The following is a 14,352-nucleotide window of genomic DNA, read 5'->3' on the forward strand; positions in this document are numbered from 1 at the left end:
TGGTTCCCTTCATTATTATGGTATGCAAGCAACATTTGGTTAAAAATAACATCAGTTTTTACTTAGTCAACACGTTTCGCGGCTGACCTATTTTAGACCTCAAAGCAAATGTCTTTTTAAAGATAGCTGAACTAGAAATATGCACTTCTAAAGCTCACCATGCAGGAGGCGGTCTCCCAAGAGTTATAATGAGTTCACCTTCCAAGACTTTTAATGTATATAATTATGTCATGTTTCTCGCTTCAAATATTTTAATCAATAAATTTGAAAAGTGATCCAACTGCCATCAAGTCCAAGAGACCAACAGATCTATTTGCGAAAACAATGGCCCTAGGATTGATTACACGATCTCTGGTGTACGAATGACAAAGATCCAAATTTAGCAGTTATTCATTCGTTTGAAGAAAAAAAAGTATGGTCAATGGGAAGTTTTACCATTTATCTCCCCTTTAAAACACGTACCTAAATAAGGAAGATCTAGATAAAAAAGTCTGTGGTAACGCCATTGCCAGAAACGTTACTTACTAGTTTTTCTTCTAGAATTGTAGTTTTTTTTTTTTTAAGCACATAACAAAAACAACTTAAAGGATCCTACAATTATGCAGTCGGGAAAAAAAAAGTGACTCTGGCAGCTTAGCGAAAACGTTAAATCTGCTTAGCAAAACTCAAACTTTTAAAAAATCTCATGAATAAAATATTCTGCTTATTAAACTCAAAGTCGAAAAACAAACAAACTTGCATGACTACTTCATGACTACTTCATGACTACATGACTACTTCATGACTACATGACTACTTCATGACTACATGACTACTTCATGACTACATGACTACTTCATGACTACATGACTACTTCATGACTACATGACTACTTCACTAACAAGTATTATTGAACGTTACTATGCCCCTCAAATTAAAATAAACGTCCTATTAATAACTTTTTTGTTTGTTTTATTAAGCAAGACAATTATTTAAACTCGTAAAAGTTCTTTTATTGGAGTTGTTATATCGCAATGCATAGTTACACAGAGTCTAACACTCATTGCAAGATAAACACTGGACACTTTTCTCTGTATTTTTAGTAAAGGTCAGCATACAGTGTAGGCCTATCATACATTGACTTCTCTGTTTTACATGTTTCGGACACTCCTTCAAAGTTTAAAATTATTACACCCTAGACCAGTGATGCCCAAAATACGGCCCGCGGGCCAAATCCGGCCCGCGACGTGGTTATATCGGCCCGCCGAAACGTTGACACAAAGTGGAGAATATCCCCACCAAAAAAAAAAAAAAAAAGGTTGAAAAATATTTCTTTACCTACTTAGGACTCTCATATTTTCTCTGATGTATTGATACCATGACCTTTAACGTTTGTGAACAGAGACTCTGAATGTAGAATCTACCAGGAAAAGTGGGAGGATCTTTACTAGTTTGTGGAACATGATAATACGCCTACATCTTTGTTTTATAAAGAAAGTGTGGCTGTTTAAAAAAACATATATATTGGCATTATAAAATAATTATGGCGGCATTATTGGATTCAACCACGAATAAAAGATTGTTTAACTTCAACTAGAGATTTCAGGATCGATGGGAATATTAACCAAAAAGAGACCTACACTGTTGCTAACATTTGAAGTAGACAAATGAAGTTATTTTCTTACGCCTAAAAAATATAATCGTCAAATATCACATAAAATGATAAATGTAGCACTACATCCGAAGGGTTTTGGTAAAATAGTTTCAGAACAATTTCATTTAGTTTTTGTAACTTTTCGGTCATGTGGCCGCGAAAGGAGTGTTGGAAATTAAAATGGCCCGCAGGTCGAATAAGTTTGGGCATCACTGCCCTAGACCAAGCTTCTCGCAGGACGGTGGTTAGGGGGATCGAACCCGTGACCATAGAGAGTTCAGAGTGCAATTCCACGCGACCTTTGTCGCAATCCAGCAGTAACATAAGCCATAAATTGCGTAACTTGACTAAAACGAATTTAGGCGCGCGGTACTGCGTGGGCTGAAACGCTGTTCGCTTGACTAGATCAAGAATAAGCCGACAAACAGTAGATCTAACATGCAAAGCCATAAATTGCGTGATTTGACCTAATTTCCCCAACTCTAACATCCACTTTATATAAATTGGTGTGTTTTAGTCGCCTTTGTTTTCAGAAACTGGCATTCCTGTAAAAAGGAATAGGGAAATACGCTAAGCCATAAACTGAAAAATTTGACCTAATTTCCCTTAAACTACGTCATCGACCTTGGTTGTCTGGTAAATACTGATCTCGAATGGCTTCGAGATTGTGAAATTTAATAGTCCCTAAAACGCACATTAAATCTAAATAATTACAAAGAATATATGTCTAATATTTCGTATGTATGTTTTTTTTAAGCATTATGAAACTAAAAAAAAGGATTACACCGGTTTCCGCGTCTGACCCCAAAACCTCTTCAGTTGGTCTTTAAGGCTTACGATAAAGCTTTTCGGATCCAGATATAAGCTTTGTAATAAAATAGCTAAAACTAGGCTTAACACACCTTAGACTAAAATCTAGACCTAGACCTTTTGACTAACGTGCTTGTTGTCTCCAAAATGTAGGTTAGCTTGGAAAAAAAAGAATGCGCTGTATCGAGATCACTATAGCATTGACACTAGCCTTAACTTTAAAAGAGCAGGTGAATGGCGAACGGGGCGTGGCTAGTTAGATAGCATAACATATTACGACATATGTTTGTAAACATTGTATGCCTTCAATGGAAGAAGAAGGCGGCGGGGTGGGAGGGGTAGTTCCTGTTTGTCACATGATTACTTTGTTCAAAATATATACATGACATGTATCTCCAGAGGTTCTCATTCCGATTTTATGCGGAATATTTTTTAAAAAATTCTGGATATGTATTCGTTTTTTTTTTATTTCTACATTTACATTCGGAATGTCAATGTTTTAAAGATTAGATTTGAACCTATTTACAAAGTTCGCGGCAGTGGCGCTGTGGTTGAGGGGTTAGGCACTTGGTTTCCGAACCTGAGAGTCCTATATTCGACTCTCGGTGAAGATTTTTAATTTCGAGATCTTTAAGTCCTTCTGAGTCCACCCAGCTCTAATGGGTAGCTGATATTAGTTGGGAAAAAGTAAAAGTTGGTTGGTTGTTGTGCTGGCCACATGACACCCTCGTTAGCCATCGAACATAAAAACAGATGACACACACATCATCTGCCCTCTAGATCGCAAGGACTATTAGCTTTGAATATGAGTAGTGACATGTAGACAAAATATTTAGAATTGTGGGTCCATGTTTTCAAAACAAAGAACTGGTCTAGAGACAGAGCATTTTGTTTGTTATTGTGGGTCCAAGTTTTCAAAACAAAGAACTGGTCTAGAGACAGAGCATTTTGTTTGTTATCGTGGGTCCAAGTTTTCAAAACAAAGAACTGGTCTAGAGACAGAGCATTTTGTTCTCTCTCCATAAATAAAAGAAAGGAACAAGATGAAACAAACATTTCAAACGTCTTGACACGTCACAGCCAACAGACATACGAATAAAAGCCTAAGTATTACAATTGAAGATAGCAGGTTTTAATTCTCTTCCCCTTTTATACTCTAACCCCAACCCTCAAAAAAAAAAAAAAAAAAAAAAAAGGTCCAACTCAGCGAATGTCTGAATCCACCCTTTTACTCCTTTTCAATTTAAAGTTTTTAGATTAAAAAACATATTGACAAAAAATGATGGTAATTTAATAAGCCTACATAATAACGTGACAACGTGAGTTTGTAATACACAAGCTGTCTTTTGACTAGATTCAAAGTAGCAGCGCCTACTTCGTTCAAGGCATTGAAGAATTTAAATTGGATTTTCAATAGCCCTTTTATTTACTTATTAGAAGATTTTAAAATGACTGATAGACAGTACGTCAGACGCACAGAGAGACCGAAAATAAAAACAAAACAATAGTGGCTTATACCTACTGGCAATCTAAAAAAGTTAGAATGCATTTGTTAGGGGAAAAATAGTGTTTCCTGACATGTTTCTACCACATTAGAAGCCTTTCAACACGATATTACAAAATAATTTCTTCACGACCAAGACCATGGTTTTCAAGAAAAAATAAAATAAAACTATATTATTGTTATTTCCAATAAAATCTAAATATAAACCTTACTTTCCATAAGGCACATTCCTTGTTCCATATTCTAGGACAAAGTTATAAAAATGTACCTTCTTTCCTAGTGCTATTTGAGCATGGACATAGATTGCTTGAGCCTGCCATGAAAACCAAAGACTTGTCAGAGTTTAAGTCATTGATTAACATGCATGACTAGATTGACGTAGGGACACTGGACACGCGTAACACATAATCTTCTATTTCGAAGTAACGTCTGTATTTTATAAAATACTAGCTGGGTATGACCCGCGGTCTAAGGGTCTTAGTTTGGGTATTACTGATCTATTGGATTCGATTTAGATCTATCTCAAACATTTAGAATGTACCCTTGACATTTTTTTAAAATTTTGCCGACATATTCATGTGCAGGAGTGTACGCTCTGATAACCGGTTTACCCAATTTGTTTAAAAGTTTCGTTCTTTAAAAGTGAAATGGTTTAGTACTTTTGTTTATTTGTAGGGCCCATTGGTTATGGGACGAACATTGAACATACACTATGGTCTCCGCCATGATCTAAAACTAAGGAATAGTTATGTCAAGTTTTATCAAGATTTGTCGAACGTTTTTGAATTTTATTCCTACATACATACATACATACATACATACATACAGAAATACAGAAATACATACATACATACATACATACATACATACATACATACATACATACAAACCATGGGCGTAGCCCCCCCCCCCCCGAAATGAAAATCCCCCCCCCCCCAACTGGGCGGGGGCTCGGAATTTAGTGACTTATTTTTGCTTTGATTCTGTTTATTTTAGGTGTGATTTTAATACTAAAGCATCACTTGGCCCAGCGCAGCCCAGGGGATTTTGAGTTTAAAACCCCCTACCAGTGTTTTTTGCAGTCAAATCCCCCTCTTCTATAAAATAAAACAAAAAAAAAAAAAGACGGCAAACGACAATCCCCAAATTCCAAGAGCATAGCTAATGAAGCTATTGATTTTAAAAACCCCTCCGAAATTTACGATAAACACCCCTCTTCAATATAAGACTATCCATACATCAGTGATCAGATTCTGTGAGCGTAGTCAAAAGAGGTTTTTGTGTTTAAAACTCCCCTCCAGCGGGGTTTAGAGCTAAAAACCAATATAAAAAATATATATAAAAAAAGCAAACTACACACTCAAAAAATTCTATGAGCGTAGCCAAAGGGTTTTGAGCTTAAACCCCCCTTCAACGGGATTTGAAGCTAAAATATACCACTTCAGTATAAAAAAAAGAAAATTACACACTCAAAAGGTTTTGAGTTTGATCCCTCCTTCAGCGGGGTTGGAAGCTAAAGCCAAGGGTTTTTTTTTAGTTTAAACCCCTCTCCTCCAGAAGGCTTTTTTAAAAGTTTAAAACCCCTCCTGATGGTTTTGATTCACCAAATTCTATGAGAGTAGCTAAGGGGTTTTGAATTAAAAAAAAACAAACTCCACAGATTTTTTAGTTTAAAACCCCCGAACAGATGACTTTGACGATATTACTTCCCTTTTCGATATAAAATCTAAAGCAAACTACAGTCAACTAATTCGAAGATCGTAGGCAAGAGAGGTTACACATTTCTACCAGTCGCTGGGCTCCACCATCTGCCGAAATTGAAAAAGACTAAATCATAATGTGGCTCAACAAAGAAGGCTAAGACGGATTTTAGGAGTCATTTATACAGATCAAGGAAATCCTATGCCGAACTGGAGTCCAACCTTAGTAAGAGGTTTGCGGGTTATGTTCTCCGACAAAATGAATTGCACATAATAAGAGTTGCGATCACATGGAGGCCATTACGAAGAAAGCGCAAACAGGGACATCCTAGTACAACTTAGTGCAACACTTTCATGGAGGTCTTCAGAGCAGGTGGGAAGAGGCTTCAGACATAGCTAGTGACAGATTTTTGTGGAAGCATCTTGCCGCCCATTGCGCCGAACGACGCGGGGGTGGGGGTGGGGGGGTCTAAGTCAGTAAGAATAGCACATAAGGTTTTTGAAAGTTTTTTTTTAACAGCAGGATAATGCACTGTAGATATTTCAGAATATGCATTTTGAAGACTTTCAATACCGGAAATAGTGCTTGGTGGCACGCTGGGGGAGCTCACAGGGCATGCAGTCTACAATTTTTCCACAAACTCTAGGAAGAACTGTAGGGTACAATATGCGTCTTCCGAAAGAATGAAAGGTCAGAATGTAATAAAGATTAATTATTTACACACACAGACGCACGCACACACACACCACATACACACATATATATGTATGTATGTATATATATATAAATATATATATATATATATGCAGGGTTCCCCCCCCCAAACCCACCCCCCGAAAAAAATCCTGGCTACGCCCATGATATATACATACATACATTAATACATGGGCCTACATATATACGCTCAGTGACGTGAGGTAAGGGGCACAATGCCCGTCTCGCCCTCATCTTATTTTATACAGTGTTCATGGAACAATGGGGGGAGGGGGCGTCAATAAAGTTTCTTGTCCCGGGCGCACGTTTTGCTGACTATGCCTCTGCATACGCCTTACTTTCTGCTTTATATTATAAAGAAAAGACAAGATACATTTTCCAAAAAAAACAAAAACAACTAGGAAGTTAAAGGGAAGCAATACGCAAAATTCATATTAGGCTTTTGAGGCGTCAAAGGTAAAGGGAAACAATAAAACATTTTTGATCAAAACATTTTATAGTAATAGTTGTGTCCCCTTACAAAAAAAAAAATCCAAATGTCTGATTATTTTTGAAAGAAAATTTTTTTTTCCTTGCCGGATTTACAGCTTCCAGAGGCATCACTTTTAAGTGGGCTTCCACACACTTAAAAAAAGTTTTTTAAAATTATAAAATAATGAGATACAAAAGTACCGTCTACTTTGTGAGCAACTATCAAATACCCTTTATTATATTTCAAAAAAATTACATTTGTTTACCTTCATTGGTAGGCTATATAACATTGTTGTGCAATTCCACATTTATAAACAAGCAAAATGATCATTAATAATTCTGTCGGAATGATTATACACAATTTCCATCTTATTATCTGCTAGGGGTGTAAACAAAATTTAAGTAGTTGACTACGTTTATATTTCGAATTAGCTTTTTAAAACTTCTTATGTATTTTTATACCACATCTGTGTATATCAAATTATATAATAATTATATATCTACTTTTAAAACATTAATGAGCATTGAATATCATCTTGTAAGACAGATTAACTTCAGCATGTTGATCATAAACTTCACCAAAGCTAAGTCTTACTGAACATCATGACTGTACGCACATCCTTCACTGGTATATACAATATTTATTTTGTAATCCAATAATGTTTCCATTCCAATCTGATTTTATAGAGTACACAATCAGGTCTTATCACCAATACAATGTTAATGTAAAATATTATTTCGAAATAAAAATTGAAATGCACTATTTCTTCAAAAATATGACTTTTTTTTTTTTTTTAGTTCAGGAGCCTTCATGCAGGGCCGCCGCGAAGGTTGTAGCCGCCTGCGTGCGAAATTAAAAAATACCGCCCCCTTTTTTTTAATTCCTTAAGACTGAGCTGGACACTGTATAGTACTTTGATTTAAATCCATTTTTGTTGACCATTTCTTTTTTTTTTTCATATTAGCACCCTTGTCGTATCCCCATGCCCTCTAGGATGTTTGATTTTTAACTTTCACTTAGCATTTTTTCCTGTAATGAAATGGAAAAGAAAAGTAGTCAAAATTATAACAATTTATAAGTTTAATTTTTCATTTATAATAATTTAACATTATGTATAGAAAATCCGAATTAAAGCAATGAAATTTCACTTCAACGAGCCATCTCTCTCCTTTTCAACTTCAGAAATTCTTTTCCCTGGCGTTTACAAAGCCTTTTTCTTGTAGTGAGAAGAGAGAATATAAAATAGGCCAGAACGCACAACTCATCCTAACAAAAAAAAAAGTCGATGGCCCTATAAAGCCTAATAATAAAGAGGAAACCCTGGCCAATAATATTATACGAGGAGCATTATAGGTAGGCCTACATATTGCGCACGGACTTCTGTAATGGGCGTCATCTTTTTTAGCAGTCCCACGAAAGGGGAAAAGTCGCTATTAGTTTTGTGTGAAATGTCTGTCCGTCTGTCCGTCCGTCCCGTTTAGATCTCGTAAACTAGAAAAGATAGTGAAAATCCGACATCACAATATTTAAAGCTCTTGATTAGGGGAGACCACCGTTTTCCATATTTTTAACACATTTATGCAAACAGATGTAGATTTTTTGTCAAAAATTTTTGTTTTTATATTTGTAGTTATGTAAGTTCTGTTATACTAAGTACTCTATTTACACACAAACCAATGTTTACTATTTTTTTAAAGAGGAAAAATCTATTTAATATGCATTATAAGTTACATAATTTAAAACGAATCTTGTAAACTGCATTTGCTTTTTTTAATTATTTTTTTTTGATTTACGACACACGCAGGGATGTTTGTTTATTCTTGAGGATTCGAATAAGAGATGGAGCCTTTTCAACACAATTAGATCAATTATAAGACATCAGTTAGGCCAGAGGAGGCTCTGTGGCTGAGCAATATAGCGCTTGGCTTCCGAACCGGGGATCCCGGGTTCGAATCCTGGTGAAGACTGGGATTTTCAACTTCGGAATCTTTGGGCGCCTCAGAGTCCACCCAGTGATTTTTTTCCAAACCCTAACCCTAACGCCCAGTAAACCCTAACCCTACGCATAAACGTGCATACAGTGCGCGCGCGCGCACACACACACACACGCACACATACACACACACACACACATATATATGTGTATATATATATATATATATAAATATGAGAATAAAAAAAGCAGCATTTCTCAACCTTCGGCGAAAAACAAAACAACTGGGGCAGCGCTATAAGCGTTTTCTTGCTTTTTTAACTGCAGAAACGCATTCTCCTGACAAGTACAGCTCATTATTCATCAATGGAGTTCGGGGCTTCCATAAGCGTTTTCTTGCTTTTTTGACTGCAGATACGCATTCTCCTGACAAGTACAGCTCATTCTTCACAATGTAGTTCGGGGCGAAGCCCCGACGCCAAAAGCGTTTTCTTGCTTTTTTCACTGCAGAAACGCATTCTCCTGACATCTACAACTCATTACCCATAAATGAAGTTCGGGGCGAAGCCCCGACGCCAAAAGCGTTTTCTTGCATTCTTCTCTGCAGAAACGCATTCTCGTGACATCTACAACTCATTACCCATAAATGAAGTTCGGGGCGAAGCCCCGACGCCAAAAGCGTTTTCTTGCATTCTTCTCTGCAGAAACGCATTCTCGTGACATCTACAACTCATTACCCATAAATGAAGTTCGGGGCGAAGCCCCGACGCCAAAAGCGTTTTCTTGCATTCTTCACTGCAGAAACGCATTCTCCTGACATCTACAACTCATTACCCATAAATGAAGTTCGGGGCGAAGCCCCGACGCCAAAAGCGTTTTTTTTCATTCTTTTCTGCAGAAACGCATTCTCCTGACCTGAAGCTCATTATTCATACTATTAAAAAACGACCTTTCGAATAATGTTGTACTTGAAAAATATTCTAATATGAATTTATAGTCCCTGAATACATTGCAAATAAAACCGATTTGTTCCTTGAAAAGATAGGATACCCCACGTATTTAGATTTTTGCTTTGAGGATCGCCGCCGAAAAAAAACTTATTCGATATATAGTATTCAAGAAAACTCTAGTATAAATTGTGAGTTATAGTCCCAAATTTATTTAGCTAGAAAAATATCAGATTGAGTAAAGGTTGGGAAAAGGCGACTATGAAAACGTTATTTGAGTTTAGAACTCATCTCAATCATGACTCTTATACTGAAAAATTTCGTTTGAATTCTAACTTTTCCAATGCAAAGTCTTTCTTAAAATACTTATGATAACTTCATGTGAAATTACAAAAACTCTGTCTGGCAATGGGAATGGCGGTAGAGTGAAAACGATTAATCCTCGCTCCTTTACTAATTTCTGCTAAAGATTGCATTTGGCATTAAAGAATATGGGTGGGGCGACTCGATATAAGAATTTAATTTATAGTATATATAAATAATATTAGTGACAGATTTTTTTAATTTTGTAATTTCTTAACTATAATACAAAAAGAAAAAGTATTGATTTGTCCGATGGGGGAAATGCGATTGCATGTATCGCCCCTCCCACCTGGTACAACCCTTTTTCATTTAAATTTAGGCTACTAATGATACAATTTGAGATTAGAGTGTGGTACGACATATTTACAATGGGTCACATATCAATACGTAGTTTATATTATATAGATATTCAACTAATTTTATTCACAAACTATGATTCTCCACAAAAATAGGACCGCCCCCCCAGCACTCAGAGAGCTAGAGTGGGGAGGGCAGTACATGCAATCGCCCCCCCCCCCCACCCCACCGAATCGGCCAAAATACCAGAAAGGGAGCGACATAATATAAAATGTATATATTAATTCAACTAATTTTGTTCACAAACTATGATTTCTCCATAAAAACGGACCGCCCCCCCCCCCACTCAAAGGGTTTAGGTGGGAAGAGCAGAAGAGGTATTCGTCCCCCCCCCCACCAATCGGCAAACAGGGAACGACATAATATAAAGATCGGTTATCAATAACAAGTTACAGGGATATAGATATTTAATCGATTTGTTAGCAGGCTGTGATTTCTACCAATAAATTGGACCGCCCCCCCCACTCGAAAGTGTAGGGGGGGGGGCGGAATTGATACCATCGCCCCCTCCCGACTCCACCAAATCGGTCAACATACTAGAAGGGGGGGGGGGCGAAATAATCTAAAAATATGTTGAAATATAAATAATTAGTATATATTTTTAACATAAGTAATAAATTCGTATACAAATTGTGTGAATCCCCTACCGCCCCCCCCCTGGATCCGCCAGTGCTAGTCAATAACAATATTGCATATAACCACAAAGGTTTAATGGATTAATGATATGATGAGACATACATTACAAATAAATATCAATAGCATTTACAAGGCAACTACAAATTACATTCAAGGGAACTATAGCACACCTTAATCTCAGTGCCAGAGTCGATCAGGGCTCACAACGCCCCACCCCAACGACACGGACAAATACCAAGCCTACAACTCAGACTCGACTCCAGCAGAGTCCCAAGCCTGCGTCCCTAGATAAGAAAAATACACACTCCTTTGAGACCGCCATTCTCACGATTATAAAAGAAACGATTTTAGATCTACGACATTCAGAAGGCAGTAAAATAAACTAACTTACCCAATACTGGGGCAATAAAAACACCGAGAACTCCATCTCAAGGCACAACAAGAGAACTCCATCTCAAGGCACAACAACAGAGCAATGACACCAATATAGCGCATCCTTAGAAACTAAAACTAACAAAACCTTATGGTGCACAAAAGACAATACCAAGCAAGATGCGCACGACAACAAGGTCTTATTAGAAGATGAAACAACGTCTCTGCTAATGATAATTTAATTTGTAAAACTTTGGTAAAATGTCATTTTACTAATATTCAAATAAATTACACTGCAAATAAAACATTTTTTCGCCGCTCCCTACCCTTGTTGTCGGTTGGTTGTTAGTTTGTCGCTGCGAATAACTAATAGGCGTCTTATATTTTTAATAAATAAACTTCAAATAACTTGAACAAACTTCTTATGTGAACAAAATTTCAATATAACTGTTATTAAAATATTCAAAATTTCAACTTGAGATGAGAATAGATCTAATAGTCAGTGGCGTAGCATCTATGGTTCGAAAGGGTTCAATGAACCCGGGCCCACGACCATATTAGGGGCCCATCGCCGGTAGCGTTGCAACAATGGCGCAACCGGTTCATTGCGCTTAGGCCCATGACTCATGGCCAGTTGGGGCCCACGTGAAAACATCAAAGTGAACAAAATAAAAAATTTTAAGAACCGATTAAAAATTACAATCTAAAAAGCTCCCTCAAATGTCATAAAATGTATACCAAAACTTTATATTCATTTTAAAGCATTAATACGTGTTTTAAGTTAGAGTGAGTGTACCAGAGCATTGGATTACTTTATATAAGAAACGGCTTTTTGTCAGATTTATTGTAATGGTGTCTAGCCCTGATCGTGCATTGGAGGTGACAATTGATGCCAGATCGTTCCATTCTTTTTTTGTTTTAACCTTTTCTAGTCATACAACCATGAATAGTATTACAGGAATTGGGGTGGGAGAGATCGAGTTTGTTTGAGAAAATATGTGGTATGTGCTGTATGTCCAACAAAAGGAAAGGGGCGCGGGATACAATAATAACTAGGTCTATAGTCTATAGAAGTAGTCCTGATTGTCATGAATAAAAATTTCGACAAAGCTGCTAATTATTCAATTTTCTCAAAGCTGAATTGGTTTCTTTTTTCTCTATTGAAAATAAAATTTTCAAAGACATTTGTAATCCAAAGCACCGTAAGATTAAACTTAAAAAACAAGATTTTTTCATGTTGTGGTAATTAAATAACGAGCTGCAGCACTTACAGAAACAATAATAAACATTCGGGGATATTGTTCTGCTTATTGTCCAGTTCAATATTGTAAGAGCAATGAACGCTGTGTCAAAACTGTTGGAAAGTGAGCAGCCAGATCGACATCAAGCAGAAAGTCAACCAAAAAAAGATTTAGAATGAAATAAATTAATGGAGAATGACTTTCAAAAGTGTAAAAATAGAAGCTGCTGAAATAGCTGGGTCTTGAGTTATTCACATAGTTTATTACACACGTCATTTACCCATAGGGAATACACGTCATTTACACACAGGCAATGCACGTCATTTACCCACAGGCTATACGCGTCATTTACCCACATGGAATACACGTCATTTACACACAGGCTATACACGTCATTTACCCACAGGCTATACGCGTCATTTACCCACAGGCTGTACACGTCATTTACCCACAGACTATACACTTTCATTTACCCACAGGCTATACACGTCATTTACCCACAGGGAATACACGTCATTTACCCACATGGAATATACGTCATTTACACACAGGCTATACACGTCATTTACCCACAGGCTATACACGTCATTTACCCACAGGGAATACACGTCATTTAACCACAGGCTATACACGTCATTTACACACATGCTATACACGTCATTTACCCACATACTATACACGTCATTTACCCACAGACTATACACGTCATTTACCTACAGGCTATACACGTCATTTACCCACAGGGAATACACGTCATTTACCCACATGGACTACACGTCATTTACCCACAGGCTATACACGTCATTTACCCACAGGCTATACACATCATTTACCCACAGGGAATACACGTCATTTACCCACATGGAATACACGTCATTTACCCACAGGCTATACACGTCATTTACCCACAGGCTATACACGTAACTCGAAACGATATGGTGTCCGAAAAAAAAAAGGTCTAATTCAAAGACAGCCAAAGCTCTCCAATTGACGTGGTCCTCAAAAGTGGCAATGTGTCCTTTGTGTGTGTGTGTGTGTGTGTGTGTCTGTCTGTCTGTCTGTCTCTTACCATAATACACAGTAAACAAGATCGAAGTTTACAAACCAAAGTTTCAGAAATCTCTCACCAAAGAAACACAATTTTGTTTATAAAGTTTATTATTTCTGATCTGGAACCAAACTACTTCCTGGTGTGTTTTTGTGTGAGACGTTTCTTTTTTTTTTAGATATCTCTAGGTAGCTTTTTTTTTTGTAGAAATAATAGCAACAATAGTTATAATATAACAATCCTCTGTTTGTAGGCCTACTTTTAATGTAAAAATAGTTAAACACGCCACGAGAATATAACAATATGTTACTATCCAGTGAACGATTTATCGGAGAACGATTTATCGGTGAACCAATTGTCAGTGAACGATTTGTCGTATGAACCAATAGTCAGTGAACAAGTTGTTGGTGAACAGGTTGTCTGTGAAACAGTTGTCAGTGAACGATATGTCGGGTTAAAAAATTGTCGGGTGGACGAATGTCGGGTAAACGACTTGTCGGTGAACGAAATGTCTGTGAACGATTTGTCGTGTCCCCGACGACATTTAATGGGCACTCCCTCACTACACCGCTGACTTAATGAACACTCCCTCACTACACCGCTGACTTAATGAACACTCCC

Source organism: Biomphalaria glabrata, chromosome 2 (genome assembly GCF_947242115.1).
Source record: "Biomphalaria glabrata chromosome 2, xgBioGlab47.1, whole genome shotgun sequence".
Taxonomy (NCBI): domain Eukaryota; kingdom Metazoa; phylum Mollusca; class Gastropoda; family Planorbidae; genus Biomphalaria; species Biomphalaria glabrata.